This window comes from Pinus tabuliformis, chromosome 3_1 (assembly GCF_031772625.1).
Source record: "Pinus tabuliformis cultivar Carrire ecotype Pingquan chromosome 3_1, CPIR1, whole genome shotgun sequence".
NCBI classification, from domain to species: Eukaryota; Viridiplantae; Streptophyta; class Pinopsida; order Pinales; family Pinaceae; genus Pinus; species Pinus tabuliformis.
In genome coordinates, this window is record NC_142301.1 from 914,678,578 (window position 1) to 914,686,502 (window position 7,925).

Consider the following 7,925-nt stretch of genomic DNA (forward strand, 5'->3'; position numbering starts at 1 on the left):
ATATGTACACTATAGGAAGAACCAGGGAGCGATCTAAGTTGTAATTTCATTTGCTATGTAATTTTGTCTTGCTCTTGACTCTGGGCTGGAATTGCGTTGTCATATATATTTGTTGATCAACTAATACAAGTAACTCGCCATGTTATTCATATGTTGTTTGTAACTTATATTTTTATGCGTACCTGAGTGTTGATTAATTTTGTTTCTTAAATGGGAAACGAGCTGGTTGGCTAGGGCCCAGCCAACCCAACTCATTTACCCTTGTGCTTTCTCCATTTGAAAGTTTTGTGTAAACATTTATTTGTAGTTGTGTGGTTTGAATGATTCTTGTATTTATTTTAGATTTCTAAGCTAAATTTATTTCGTAGTTAAGTGTGAATGGATCTATAATTTGGAAGTTAATTGAGCTTACTTGTTTCCTGTAATTCCTTTCCTGCAATTCTTGTCTTGGTTTACTTCCACTCGAGTCGTGCAGGAAGATTCTTCCTTTACCAGTCCATGTAGTTTCCTGCACTTCGATTTATTCATTTACTTCACAACAAATGTTACATTTTTGGCTATCATTTCAGTTATTCGTGCAAGCAAAAGCATTGTTAAAGCTAGTAATTGTTATTAACATTAAGAGCATACTTTTGAAGGATCTGATGATGTTTATATGAATTATGAAAGGATGTTATTATAAACACTTTATACTTGCATTATAAGTGAGTTGCCAAAGCTAGCTGATGCATGCACATTACTGTGATTACTACTTTGATTATTCTGAATTGTTTTGCTTTCTGAAGTTGACTTTCATTGTCAGGTTAAATTAATTGAAGCATTTCTTTTCCATAGATAATGTATCTTAGGTTTAGATTGCAATTGCAATTTTTTTCAACACGTCTTTTAATTCTTTCGAAAGTGGATTGAAAACTTTGGCAGAGGAAGCTTTGTCTCGGTGCAAGATCTGGTCTTTTGTCACACGAACAGAGTGCTCTAAGCCCTAAGGCTTAGAGAACCTCCCAAAAAACATAAATATTTAGTAAGGAAGGTAAAATATACTTTTGTACAACAGTACTATACCTGCACTAGTGCAAGCAGATTTCAATAGTACAAGAACAAGTTGTTTGTGTAGAAGGAAAATCAATTGGAAAACAAATCTCTGCAAGGGCCCACTTGTCAAGTTGCAAGATATCTATACTGGAGATAAATATATTATTTCGTTTCAGCATTTAAGATTTCTTTCAATTTTGTGAAAGTCCCTTTACTTAATTTCCTTGCAAATTATTCTTTTACATTCCAGCACTAGAGTGGCTTTGGTGTTGATTGCCTTTAAAATTGTTTTTTGTATGATTCTACAAAATTTCCTTTAAGATATAGGATTAAGAATAGGAAAAGTTCATACCACGTCTGGCATTACATGTGCTTCGTCTCTAAGTTTATGAAACCCCCTGGTCGACAATTAAGTGTTAAGGAGTTTTCTTAAGTGCAATTCCTGCACCCAACAGATGGTAAGCTTTGTGATCAGTTTATTTCTATTTTTATTGACCCTCGATGTAATTATATCTATGTTAATCCTGACTTGGTGGATTAGTGTGGTTTGAGTAAGGAATTGTATGCAAAGTGGTGGTTATTGTAGTTGTCTACAAGTATGAAGAAGTGATTTCATCATTGGGTAGGAGCTTTCGCATTTGACTTGAATGGTATGCCTACCGCAGTACATTTGAATTTTTTACTGTTGGGTTCATACCATATGTTATTGGGAATGGATTGGTTGTATTTACATAGAACCAAGGATGACTACTCTGACAAAGCTATTAAGTGTGTTGATGACAATGGATAACCTAGAGTCTTGAAAGGTAAGAAGAAAGCCACATCAATTAGGATTGTGAAAGCTATGCAAGAAAAGCATAGCCATAGGAAAGGGTGAAAGCTATTTGTTGTAAATATTTCTAGTGATAAGGGTAAGGAAGTTGAGGATATAGATGTGTTGAACAAGTACTTGGTTTTATAGTAGTTCACAAATGTATTTCCTGAGGACATTACAGAATTTCCACTACATATCGAGGTAGAATTTTCTATTGATTTAGTGCCAGGAGAAGTTACAGCATCAAAATCACCTTATAGGATGAGCACACCTTAGTTTGTTGAGTTAAAGTTGCAACTAAAGAAAATGTTGGACAAGGGATACATTAGGCCAAGTGTATCACCGTGGGGTGCACTAGCCTTGTTTTTGAGGAAGATAGATCATAACCTCATATTATGCATTGATTACATGCAATTGAACAAAGTGACTATCAAGAACATGTACCGTTTTCTGATGATTGATGACTTGTTTGATCACTTGAATGGAAGTGCATTGTTCTCGAAGATTGACTTCAGATACAGATACCATTAGGTGTGCATCAAGGAGGATGGCATGTACAAGACTACATTAAAGACTAGGTATGGGCATTATGGGTTTGTTGTTGTTTAATTTGGATTAACTAATGCTCTAGCTACATTTATGTGTTTGATGAATAGTGTATTGTGTCCATATTTGGATAAGTTTGTTATTGTGTTAATTGGTGATATACTGGTATATTCTAGGAATGAGGAAGAGAATGTTGAGCATTTGGCAGCAATGATGGTTGCTAAGAGACCATCAGTTGTATGCCAACCTCAGCAAATGTAGCTTATTTCAAACTGAGGTACACCACTTGGGACATGTTGTCTCCAAGGAAGCTATTGCAGTAGATACAGAGAAGATAAGTGCCATCATGGAGTGGGTAGCTCCTAAGAGTGTGAATAAGGTGTGATATTTCATGGATCTAGCGAGCTATTATAGGAGGTTCATCAAGAAATTCTCACAGATTTCTTATTCCATTACATCATTGCAAAGAAAAGTTATCAAGTTCGAATGGATTGAATACTGTGAGACTAGCTTTGAGCAACTTAAGAAGTTTCTAACACATGCACTAGTACTATAGATTACAAATCTAGAAAAAGAGTTTGTAGTATGTACAAATGCTTGCAAAAGAGGGCTTGGTTGAGTCCTTATGCAAGATGGACAAGTGGTCTATTATGAGTATCAGAAACTAAATGAGCACAAGCAGGTTTATCCCATACATGATCTTGAGTTGGCAGTGATTATACATGCATTGAAGATGTGGAGACACTATCTTCTTGGTAGGAAGTTTGTGCTTATGAGTGATCACATCAGATTGAGGTATTCGTTTGACCAGCCGAATCTGAATGAAAGGAAAGCTAGATGGTTTGCCACGATCAATGAGTTTGACTTCAAGATTAGAGACATCAAAGGCAAGGAGAACCGAGTGGCAGATACTCTTAGTAGGCAGGTACAGGTGAATCACTTGGTAGCTATGAGCTCCTATGCGACAGATTTATAGGACAGGTTCTTGCAAGTATGACAACAGGATGTCAGATATATGGAGATTGTGTACAAGTTGCGGCAGGGTATAGGTACAGGTACAGGTGATAATACAAGTACAGATACAGGTGATAATACAAGTATAGGTACAAGTATAGGTGATGGAACAGGTACATGTACAGCTAGTGGTACAGGTACAAGTGCAGGTGCGCGGGACTTGGATTATTGTCTTACAGTAGATGGATTAGTCAGGTTCTGAGACAGGATATATGTTCTAGATGAAAATGACCTTAAGAAGGTGATATTGAGGGAGTTTAATGAAAAAACATATTCAAGTCACCCAAGTTATCAAAAGACACTCACAATGATGAAGAGATATTACTAGTGGCAAAATTTGAAGAAGGATTTAGCAAAGTTTTTGGCGAGATGTTTTGATTGTCAGCGAGTGAAGGTAGAGTGTAAACATCCAGGTGGGCTATGACAATCGATCACTATCCTGGAGTGGAAATAGGAGGTCATTTCCATGGATTTGATCACAGGGTTGTCGAAGACAGTGAAGAAGCATGACTCGATCATGCTCATTATGGACAGGTTAAAAAATGTTGCACACTTCATTTCAGTGAAGTCTACATTCTCACCTAGTGATGTGGCATAGGTATTCATCGAAGATGTGGTTAGACTACATGGTTTTCTAAAGAATATTTTTTCAGACAAGGATGCGAAGTTCACTTCCATGTTTTGGAAGGAGTTATTTGCAGGTTTGGCCACAGAGTCGGCCTTCAATACATCTTATCACCCAAAAAAACATGGACATACAAAGAGGGTCAATAGGATTTTAGAGGACATGTTGAGGATGTATTTTATGCATCAACAATGGAAGTGGGAAGAGTATCTTCCCTTGGTAGAGTTCACATACAACAATGGTTATCAGGAGTCACTGAGGATGAGTCTTTTTGAGGAATTGTATGGGTGGAGTGCTAACACTCCCATTAGTTGGAGTGGTTCAGTTAGCGGGATATTGATTGGAATAGATATGTTGGCAGACATGGAACATGACATGCAAGTGATCAAAAACAATCTCAAGGCAATACAGGATAGGCAGATGAGTTATACATATAGGAACAGATTATTCAAGGAGTTGCAGGTTGGGGAACAAGTGTATTTGCGCATCAAGCTAAAGAAGATCTCCTTGTGGATTGGCTCACGTGGCAAGATGGCACCACGGTTTTGTGGACCCTTCAGTATCATTGAGATGATCGAGCTAGTAGCCTATCGAATTGCATTGCCTTCGACAGTGAAAATCCATGATGTTTCCCATGTGCCATTACTTAAGAAGTATGTTAAATATGATGATCATGTGATTGACTGGTCTGTATCGCAAGTGGAACCAGATCGAGAATTCTAGCCGAAGACTCAGTGTATATTGCATAAAAGGGTGATCATGCTTCGGAACCGAGCAATAGAGCAAGTTAAAGTGCAAGGGAAGCACTTTGATGCCGATGAATCTACATGCGAGATGGTGGATCAGATGCGGGTTGTGTATCCTTCCTTGTTTTCTGGTTGAGGCAAAGCAACTTGATATGGTGGTTTGGTGATTGCTTATGGTGGTTTGGTAGTTGCTTTATGGTGGTTTAGTATTTGCTTATGATGGCTTGGTATAAGCTTCATGGTGATTTAGTATTTTCTTTATGTTTGTTTAGCATATGTTTTATGGTGATCGATATATGATTTATGATGATTGATATATGTGATATGATGTTTTTGATTTATGCCTATATATGATGTTGGTATATGTTTGATATATATAATTTTTATGATGTTTCTATATGTACAACCATGTATGGATGTAAATACCGTAACGAGTTGTTTTATAAACCTCCACTATGTGGTATGGGTGTTATGTTATTATGCTATCATGTGGTTTTGTTGTCATGATGTTATGATGTCATATGAGTTTGTCTTAAGAAATATTTTCATTGTAAATACTGTAACGAGTTATGTTGTCTTGGTGTCATGATGTTATGCCTTAAGTAGATCTTTCATTGTAAATACTACATCGAGATGTGCTATAAAGCTCCATAAGCAGTATGTCCTCTTTCAATAGTTTTTGAGGTATAAGTGTGATTGAACACTGAGGACGGTGTCCCCTAAGGGGGAGGGTTGAGTTACTAGTCCTGGGCCTTGGTTGGACAAACACTCTAGAGCTCGGGGGAACTATGCGTTGAGTTACTAGTTTTGGAGCCTTGGTTGGAACAAATTCTCTAGAGCCCTAGATGGCTACAATGGAGACCGATCTGATGATGGTTCTGTGATGTATGACCATGAGGTGGAATCATTGTTTGATGGGTTAAGGTGGATGAACTATGGAAGCCTGGATGAGTTTCATTGATGTGCTCTATGAGAACCCACATTCATGCTTGCAATATGTGTCAGGGGTGAATGGCTAAAGAGAGATTTGGCTCAGCCATTCTACATCTAGGTTGAACATGGTAGTCCCATCTATGGTTGTTTCATTGCATTCATTAATGAGAAATTCATTCCCTTGATTTTCATGTGTAAAGGTATTGATGTATTTATGGATTTGATGGCTGATAGGTTTATTGTACTTTTGTTCCTATTATGTTGGTTATATGCAAATTTTATGACAACAACTATGTATGGATATCAACATGCTTTTACCTATATGTGAATGGATAAGGTTCCTATGATCTAATATATGATAATGCAGCAAATGGCGTAAGGGAACAATGGTTCATAGTGTTTCTAACATTAGTATGAGATCCCTACATTTAGCTCTATTATTTACACCTCTATATTACATGTCAGTGATATGTTTGATGAAATTCCTGTCATGGCTAGTAGGGATCTAATCAAGTTCTTGGACAAGTATTTTCTTTAGTATTTTCGTTTCGATATTACTTTACTGACTTGAAGAGATGCATCAGCTATGGTTAGTGCTCTAGGCTTTGAGCCTGAGAAAGTGGCTTAAATCCCAGGTTCGTTGGCACAACACTGACAATTTTTGTCCACAGCCGATGGCAGGCAGGCCTATGAGAGTGACTTTAGGTTGTGGTCTCTCCCTTGCCCATACCATGAGAGCGATTATGGCCCAAGAGGACTAAAACAACAGTGGGACCCAGGGATAGGTTGTCTGAGTGGCTAACTTGTCTTCTAAGGGTTTTGTTGATGATGTTGGATGTCTGTATGGTGTGTTTATGTTGGTTCCACTTCCTTAATGTGACTTAGGAGGTCGAATCATATCATAGTGGCCTCTCATCGCATGTTTACAATTGCTGGATGGGTGCTTGGGTAGATGTGGGAGGAGGGCCTTACAATCTATTTATCAGATACAAAGCAATGAATATATCCTTCTAAAAATTTGTTCACTATATTAGTTTTCCCATCAAATTGAGGATGATAATATGAGCTATGAGTTAATTTAGTACCCAGACAAGAAAATAATTCCGTCCAAAAATTTCCAATGAAAATGGGATCTATGTCGCTTATAATAATCTTTAGGTTTCCATCTACCTTTTGAATTGTTTCCATACATGTAGTAGCAAATGTACTAGCTTTAAATGGATGAGATAATGCACAAAAGTGTGCATACTTGGTAAGTCTATTAAATACCACCATGATGACACTACACATTCCTTAGACTGGGTAAACCTGTGATAAAATCCAATGTAACCTCCTCCAAATGTTGACTTGCAATGGATAAAGTTTGTAAATAGACCCAGGGACTTAATTCTCTCAAATTTATTCTGTTGGAAAACCAACATTCTGCCAAAAACTTTTGAATATCATATTTAATTCCAACCTAAAAAAATTCCTTTTTAAACTTTTGGTAACTTTTAAAAAATCTTGAGTGCCCTCCTAAGGGAGAGGTGTGTGATTCCAAAAGAATATTTTGTTTGATTGAGAATTATTACAATGGTATAAGCAATCTTTGTACCATAACGAATCATTTTTCTAGCTAAATGTATGAGATGTATTTGGATCTTGCTGCGACTTTTGAATGAGTGCCCACACTTCTCTTATCATCATTCTTCCATTCATCCCTTGCTTTGGTTATCTAATCTGTTGGATAAAGAAATGGAAAAAAAAGAATGCTTCCACATCCTCATCCTCCTTCTTGAGAGTGCATCTGCAACAACATTTTGCTTACCTTTTATGTATAAGATTTTTCAAAGTCATAACCCAACATATTTTTATACCCATTTTTGTTGCTCTTCTGAAGATAATCTTTGTTTATAAAAAGTATTTATGACTATCATGATCATCTTTTACCTTAAATTTCTCTTCCCATTAGGTAAGTCACCATTTCTTAAGTGCATGTAGTACTTCTAACATTTCCTTCTCATAAATAACTTTGTGTAATACTTTCCTTTGATTGGATGACTTTCAAAAGCAATGGGTCTTCTTCTTCTTACAATATAAAACAACACCAAATTCCATTTCCTCTGAGGCATCACATTCCACAATAAAGTTTTTATGAAGTCTGGTGTAGCTAAGACCGGTGGTTGGCACTTGAGTCTTAATATGTTCAAAGGCCTTACTTGATTCTTGAATCCAA